Below are 8,056 nucleotides of genomic sequence, written 5' to 3' on the forward strand. Positions count from 1 at the left end.
CATTTGCGCCATTTTCTTATGGGTTTAATTTTTACAGCATTCACTGTTTGGTACAAATGACATGTTACCTGTGTTCTACGTGTCAGTACAAACGCGGTGATACCAAATTTATATAGTATTTGAAATGTTTTGATACTTTTAAAAAAATGATAAACTTTGCAAAATAGAAAAAAAAATTTGTGTCATCATGTTCTAACACCTGTAACTTTTTCATATTTCCATGTATGGAGCTGGTTGTGGTGTCTTTTTATGCGGGACAAGATGACGTTTCTATTGATACCATTTGGGGAAAGATCCGATGGTTTGATCACTTTTTATTCAATTTTTTATAGGAGGCAAAGTGTTGAAAAAAACGCTTTTTGGCTGTTTTTATTTTTTTTGCCGCTACGCCGTTCGCAGTACGGGATAAATGTTTTAATATTCTAATAGTTCAGGCATTTTGGAGCGCAGGGATACCTAATATGTTTATGTTTAATGTTCTTTAATTACTTTTATAGCTGATCTAGGGAAAGGGGGGTGATTTGAACTTTTATATTTTTTTTATTTTTTTAATACTTTTAAAAACTTTTTTTTTTCTTCTGTTACATTTATGATCAGACCCCTTAGGTACCTTGAAACCTAGGGAGTCTGATCGCTCATACTATTCACTGCAATACTACAGTATTGCAGTGAATAGGAAAATCGCAGCACTTCTATTAGACGATGCCTCTGGCATCGTCTAATAGATCTAGTGCAGAGACAAGCCTGGAAGCCTTCAATAGGCTTCCGGCTGTCATAGCAACCGATCACCGCCCTCATGTGACGTTCAGGAGGGCGGCGATCGGGGAAACATGGCGGCGCCCATGCCGCCGGCGCCGTTTACACACTGCGGTCACGTTTGACCGCAGTGTGTAAAGGGTTAACAGCAGCGATCGGCTCGGGCACCGACCGCTGCTGTTAGTGGCAGGTCCTGGCTGTATTATACAGCCGGCATCTGCCGTGTATGGAGCGAGCTCAGCGTGTGAGCTCGCTCCATACATCCACATGCGACCCATGACGTACAGTTACGTCAAGGGTCGCTAAGGGGTTAATGATACTTTTTTAAAAAAAATTTTTTAACAATTTTATTTAGTCCTACCAGAGGATTTAAACATGTGATCTCTTGATTGCCAGTATAATACAATGCAACACTTCTGTATTGCAGGGTATTATACATGTCAGTGTAAAGCCAGTTACAGACGGGTGGTGCGCCGGTGACTCACAGATGATACCCGTGTGTCGCCTATGCACCAGCTGTGCTTCTGCGGTCCCTATCATTCAATGAATAGGAGCCGCAGAAGCAGTGCTGCAAAACTGGATAGGAATAGGACCTGTTCCATATTTTGCAGCCTGGACACGTGACCATGTAATTAAAAAAAAACTTACAAAAAAAAACCCAGACAGCACAGTGACCATTCATATGGTCATGTGCAAAGGAACTTATACTGACATTCAGTCCATTAGATCCAGCCTCTGGCTGGGCTTAATAGGCTTCCATAACTAGGCCCCCAGCTATCATGGTAACCCATTGGTTCCCTGTGACTGTGCTGCAGGGTGCAAGGGGCTGGCAGAGGAAACCCCTTCCCTCTGTTTATCCACTTTTCATGCCGCTGTTGCTATTGACTGCATCATGTAAAGGGTTAAACTGCTGAGGAGTTACTCATTCCCATCAGTTGTGGAAGGGACATGGCTGTGTGTGTCCAGCCACTATAACCTACCATTTGCCCATGAGGAATATATTTGTCATGAAGTAGTGATTTTTCTGTACACTACATTATGGAGATACTGTTTAGGGGATTATTAATAATAATCATAATAAGGTCAAGAAACAAGTCCCTGTGTATGTCACATTCATAAAGCTAGAGAATGTAGATGTCATCTCTGGTCAACTGTTGGGTACTTGATGTAGAGATCCAGAATTTTTTGTAAATAAAAAAAAAATGCATTTATATAATGAATGTAAAAGAAAATGTTCCTAATATGTCCCTTCATCATTACCATAATATGAAAGCATCACAAACTGTATCCTCAACAATATTTTTAGGCCGGGTTCACACGGAGTATTCTGGCTCGTGATTTGGTACGTAGACGCTGCGGGATCTTTTGCGGGCCGTATACACTCCCATTGTTTTCAATGGGAGCCAGTACCGTATACGCCATGCTATTTTGCGGCCGTGATTTTGCGGCGGCGCAAAATAGCACGGTGCATACGATCCCCACTCCCATTGAAATCAATGGGAGCGTGTACGGCCCGCAAAGCTCCCGCGGCGTAGACGTGCCACATCACGCGGCACGTTACACCGTGTGAACCCTCCCTTATGCAGGTCATCAGGATGTCTACCTTTCTCTCTGAGAAGCAGAAGGAAAGCCCATGTTTAGCCTTAATGATATCCCTGCTTCTTTTACAGCAGAATACATCCTGTATTTTACTAGGCATACATGACTAACAGAGGCTCATTAGAATGACATGCACAGACCAGTTCATAATTCTGGAACATCTGTGTAGGTCCCTGTACATCAAAAGTAAAATCTACTCCAGTCAGCTACAGCTCATACATATTTGCTTTCCTCTTCCTGGCAAAAAGACAAAATTGGGCATCTTTAGGGCAAATTGCATGCCTTAGATAACATAGGGTCAGGGGATAATCGTACACATCAGGAAGAGTGTGTGCCTACATAGTCAGTACGGAGACTTACAAGTCATTCCTGCTCCGCTAGTCTCTCACTCTGCCAAATCAGTATCCCTGCGCTATGCTGAGGAGGCCCAAAAGGCCGAAACAGCGCTGTCCATAGCTGGGAATCTTTTCCTTTTGGAATAGAAATACTAATTTGGCAATTAAATCCGCATCATGATAGTAGACTTTTTAACTGAGTCATGCATGATGTTAAGGATGCTGCCCTCTAGAGGGCGGCGTACAGAGTGCACTGTTCTCCTAATTACATCCTGGAGAATAGATTTGCATATTTTTTACTTAGATAACATAGTGATTAAGCTTGTTTAGAAAAGATTTTAGTAATTTAGTATATACCACATTAAATAACAATTCTGGATCATCTTTTCATAGAATATTCCCAACTGTACCACCAAGCAGTAATAATCCCAACTACACCACCAAGCAGTAATAATAATCCCAACTACACTGCCACACAGTTATAATAATCCCAACTGCACTGCTGCAAACTAATAATGTCCCCATTCAGTAATAATGCCATATTTCATCTCTGCTCAATAATACTGTCCCTGCATGTGCACCACTGACTATATATGTCCTGTCATAAACCCCAAAAGTCATTAATAATACCTCCTAAGGGCTAGTTCACACGGGGCTAGTGGCCGCATATTTTGGTCCTGATTTTGACGCGGGAAGCGCATCAGAATCAGGACCAAAATGCACCTGCCGCAGCTAGCCGTGACTGTCGCGGCTTCCCACTCCGGAGTAGGCCCAAATGAATGGGCCTAATCCGGAGGGATTGTTTTGACGTGGACGCACCACGGCATCCGCCTCAAAAAAGGGCAGCTCGCTTCTTTTTTCGGAAGAAAAGATCGCTAGCGGTCTACATAGACCTCTATTGTGAGGGGGTGGATTTTGAGGTGGAGTCCATGCCAAAATCCGCCCCCTCTTGCCCCGTGTGAACTAGCCGCAATATACCCCACTTACTAAACATGCCCCCTTATCTGCATCCACTTACAGAACGTGATCCCTCAAGTGCCCCCATTTTTTTTTTAATTCGGATTTTCTTTCAGCGCTTTCATTTAAACTGTATTTTCAAATGTTCTACTTTAATACGTTTTTATTGAGTTTTACATAAAACAAAGTACAAAGGTAACATGTAAAGAAATACCAAAAGTTAGTCATTAACCTGACAGCAATGCCGCAAGTTGGTCTGAGAATGTGCACAAGACAGCAAGCAAATACAAATAAGAACAAAAAAATATAACGCTACCTGAAGCATATAATACACAATGTATAATAGGAAATATACAGTCTATACTAGGAGAGTCAATAGACTGAGATAACAGTTCCAAGTTGAGGGAGGGAAGGGTAACCTAAGGGTTCAGCCAGATCTGGGTTATATCATAAACCAAAATCAATGGTGTATAAGGAATAATAAGGTATGGTGAAGAAGGATCACATCAGTGGACGAATATACAACTCCCTCATGAACTCAGGAGATGAGTGGTTGCAGATATTATGCAACAGGGTAAATCCTATTTTGTATATCTTTTGATGTTTTAATCAAATCGTGTCCTCTGTCCGGATTCACTGAACCTCAGTAAGAAACAGTGTTGTGTTTGACTGAAGCACAACAACACCTAGGTGAGATCTTTCCTGGTAAGGATCAATATTGAAATCACAAGGAAGTGTCCTCTCTTCTTACTTTCACAGTAGATAGGATGCAATCTCAGCATCTGTTCCGTAGTGTAAGGCTAAGGTCTTGTTCACATCTGCGCCCGGTCCCCGTTCATGTAGGTTTCTGTTTCCTGCACAAAACTGAGCAGGAGACGGAAACCTGCAGGACTCTTTCATACCCATTCATTTGAATGGGTTTGAAAGATGCCCGGCTGTGAGCGCCGGTGAGTGTTTTATGCTCTCCACCGCAAAACCAATATATTTTAAACAGGACACAGAGTCAGACATACAGTACTCTGTGTCGGATTTAAAAAAAAAAAACGTTTTGTGGTGGAGAGCATAAAATGCTCACCGGCGCTCACGACCGGACCTGGTCTGACAGCTGCAGAAGAAGGAAAGCTGAGAATGGACTCCGGGCGCTAGTGTGAACCTAGCGTATGCAGCATTCTAAGTGAGGTCACTGCAGCTCTATAGTGAATGGATAGCCAGTATTCTAAGTGATGTCACTGCAGCTCTATAATAAATGGATAGCCTGCATTGTAAGTGATATCACTGCAGTTCTCTAATGACACGGTCACACGTATGTGGGCCGAAAGTCCTAGCCGTAAAATATGGAACAGGTCCCATTCCTTTTAAATCTGGAGGAAGAGGATACAATTATTATAAAGGCAGCAGATAAGGGGGGGAATATTGTTATTATGGATAAATCCCAATATAAAACAATGTGCCTTGACCTTCTACAATACCCAGGGGCCTATAGAGTTCTTGACAGTGATCCAACCAATGAATTCTCTCTCAAATTGTGTGGCATTTTGGATAGAGCACTTAACGATGGTCTAATTTCAAGTAAGGAGTGGGCTTTTATGACTCCCAAAAAACCTATAATCCTGACATTTTATTGTCTACGGAAACTGCACAAAGGGACCAATCCCTTAAAAGGGAGACCTATAGTATCTGGAGTGGGCAGTATTTTGGCAGGTATTGGTATATACGTAGATCAAATTCTTAGACCATTTGTTACTTCCCTTCCGTCATATGTACTGGATACTCAAGATGTACTTAGAGGGTTGGATGGAATTAAACTACCGGCTGGCAGTCTTATTGCCAGTCTTGATGTGGAGGCACTCTACAGCTCCATACCCCATGAATTGGGGTGTGGGGCTGTGGGGTGCTTCCTTGAGACTAGAAGTAGTCTTCATGTACAGCATAATCGATTTATCATGGATTTGCTTGAGTTCATCCTTAAGCACAATTATTTTGTTTTCGACGGCCGCTTCTTCCACCAGTTGGTTGGTACTGCGATGGGCAGTCCCGCTGCACCAAATTTCGCCAACTTATATCTCGGCTGGTGGGAGAAGCGGCTCGTCTTTGTTGAGGAAAATGAAATCTGGACATCTCAGATCCATTACTGGATTAGATATATGGATGATGTACCGCTGTTTTGGACTGGAACGGAACAGGAGTTCTATACATTTGTGGAGTTGTTAAATAAGAACAGTATAAACTTGAAATTTACAGCTAATATCAGTAAAACGGAACTTACTTTTCTTGACTTATCCATCATGATAGATGAACAGGGACATATTTCCACAAAAATTTTCAGGAAGGAAACAGCAACAAATAGTTTATTATCCTGGAACAGTTTTCATCCCCGTCCCCACCGTAAAGGGATACCTAGGGGACAGTACCTTCGCATGAGACGAAATTGCTCATCATATTCAAACTTCCGTAAGGCTTGCGACGATTTGACTAATAGTTTTGTGGATCGTGGTTATCCATCTGAAGTGTTGCAGGAAGCCTTTAGACACGCATCCATACAAAATCGTACAGCTTTACTTAATCCTCATCCAAAAGCCACAGGAGAGAATCAATTACGAGTCATTGGTACATTTGACAATCAAAATTCTAGAATAAGATCAATCATCGCTAAACACTGGAATGTGTTGAGGTTGGATCCAGATATCAATGCATTATTAACACCATCCCCCTCTATAACATATCGCAGGGGTAGAAACCTCCAGGACCAATTGGTCCATAGCCATCAGTCCCCAACAATACACACTACATGGCTTAATAAGCATATCCCAACGGGGAACTTCCGTTGTGGACATTGTAAAGCATGTGACTTTATCAAAGCAGGCTCTGTTTTTACTAGTATATCTATAAAATATATAAATTTTATTAAATAAATACTAAAAATTCATTTCAGCAGGGCAGATGGAAAAAGCAATTTGAACCATAAAAACAAGGAAACAACAACATAATAGTGCAGTGTATGTACTAAATAGTGGATCTAACAAAATATCTAGAATAAATGTACAGACACAAATATCTATGACTACACACCAGGTAACATGGCATATGAGTATATCAAAGGATGACAGGTAAATATATGTCAGGGGGTATAATCAACAGTCAAAATAACCTCTCTGGCAATATCAATAATATATGTGCAATACTGAACCAGAAATTGTACCACAAAATATGTGCTGGACAGAAGCAACAAATATATAAATAACCTACTGACTATGATAACCCACTGACTTGTAGCTAGTATAGACTACAACAGACCAATACAGGTATAAAACATATCCCACAACAGTATATCAGCGCAACATAAATAGTCACTGCCAAAAATTAAAGACAAGTAGTATACCTGTAGCCATGGTGCATAGAAAGCAAGATGCAGATCTCATGTACTGTGCCCCAAGCGCCTCTACGCGTTTTGCCTATTCAGGCTTCCTCAGGAGGTGCCTCCTGAGGAAGCCTGAATAGGCGAAACGCGTAGAGGTGCCTCCTGAGGAAGCCTGAATAGGCAAAACGTGTAGAGGTGCCTCCTGAGGAAGCCTGAATAGGCGAAACGTGTAGAGGTGCCTCCTGAGGAAGCCTGAATAGGCGAAACGTGTAGAGGTGCCTCCTGAGGAAGTCTCCTGCAGGCTTCCGTCTCCTACATCTGTTTTATGCAGGAAACGGAAACCTGCAATAAGGACAGATGAACGCTGATGTGAACGAGCCCTAAATTGAACCAGAGGATAGCTAGGACTGCTGCTTAACCATTTAAATACTGGCTATATCATTACCTGGTCAGACCTCTGAGCACTGTTGGGAGCTAATGCTGCATATTAACTCTTGCTCCTCCAAGTCCTGCTGAACAAATGGAATACTTATCTATTTTTTCCTGCCAATTGGAAAGACAAAGTGGAGAGTTTCACTTTATCTAAGAGATAGAAGCCATATCTATCTAATCTCTTTACTGGTTAGTGAAAACTCCCTACTGGAATATTTTATGCTATAATGGGCACAATTTTAATATATTAAAAACTAAAAGTTATGTTTTATTTCTACTCCCTCATCTGTACATACAACATATTTTGAGTAGAATACCTGTCAGTGAACCAAGGTCCCATTCCTGTTTGATTTTTCATTCATTGAATGAAAGGGGCTGTAGAAGCATGACCATGCACGTGTGACATCCGCATGTTCTCCATGTGCCGCCCATGCCGTTAATTCAAGGCAGCCGATTAGCACACTGTCCTGTGCAACTGGCTTTAGTCTAAAAAGCCTGAAGGTTATGCTTTCATAGACTTTGTAGACAGGCAGAGGGAAAGGTTGTGGAGGGAAGATACCTCCTGTTAAGGTGGCTCCTCTGCACTACGTAATGGACTGGAATCCACGTGATTATAGAC

This window comes from Leptodactylus fuscus, chromosome 6, assembly GCF_031893055.1.
Source record: "Leptodactylus fuscus isolate aLepFus1 chromosome 6, aLepFus1.hap2, whole genome shotgun sequence".
NCBI classification, from domain to species: domain Eukaryota; kingdom Metazoa; phylum Chordata; class Amphibia; order Anura; family Leptodactylidae; genus Leptodactylus; species Leptodactylus fuscus.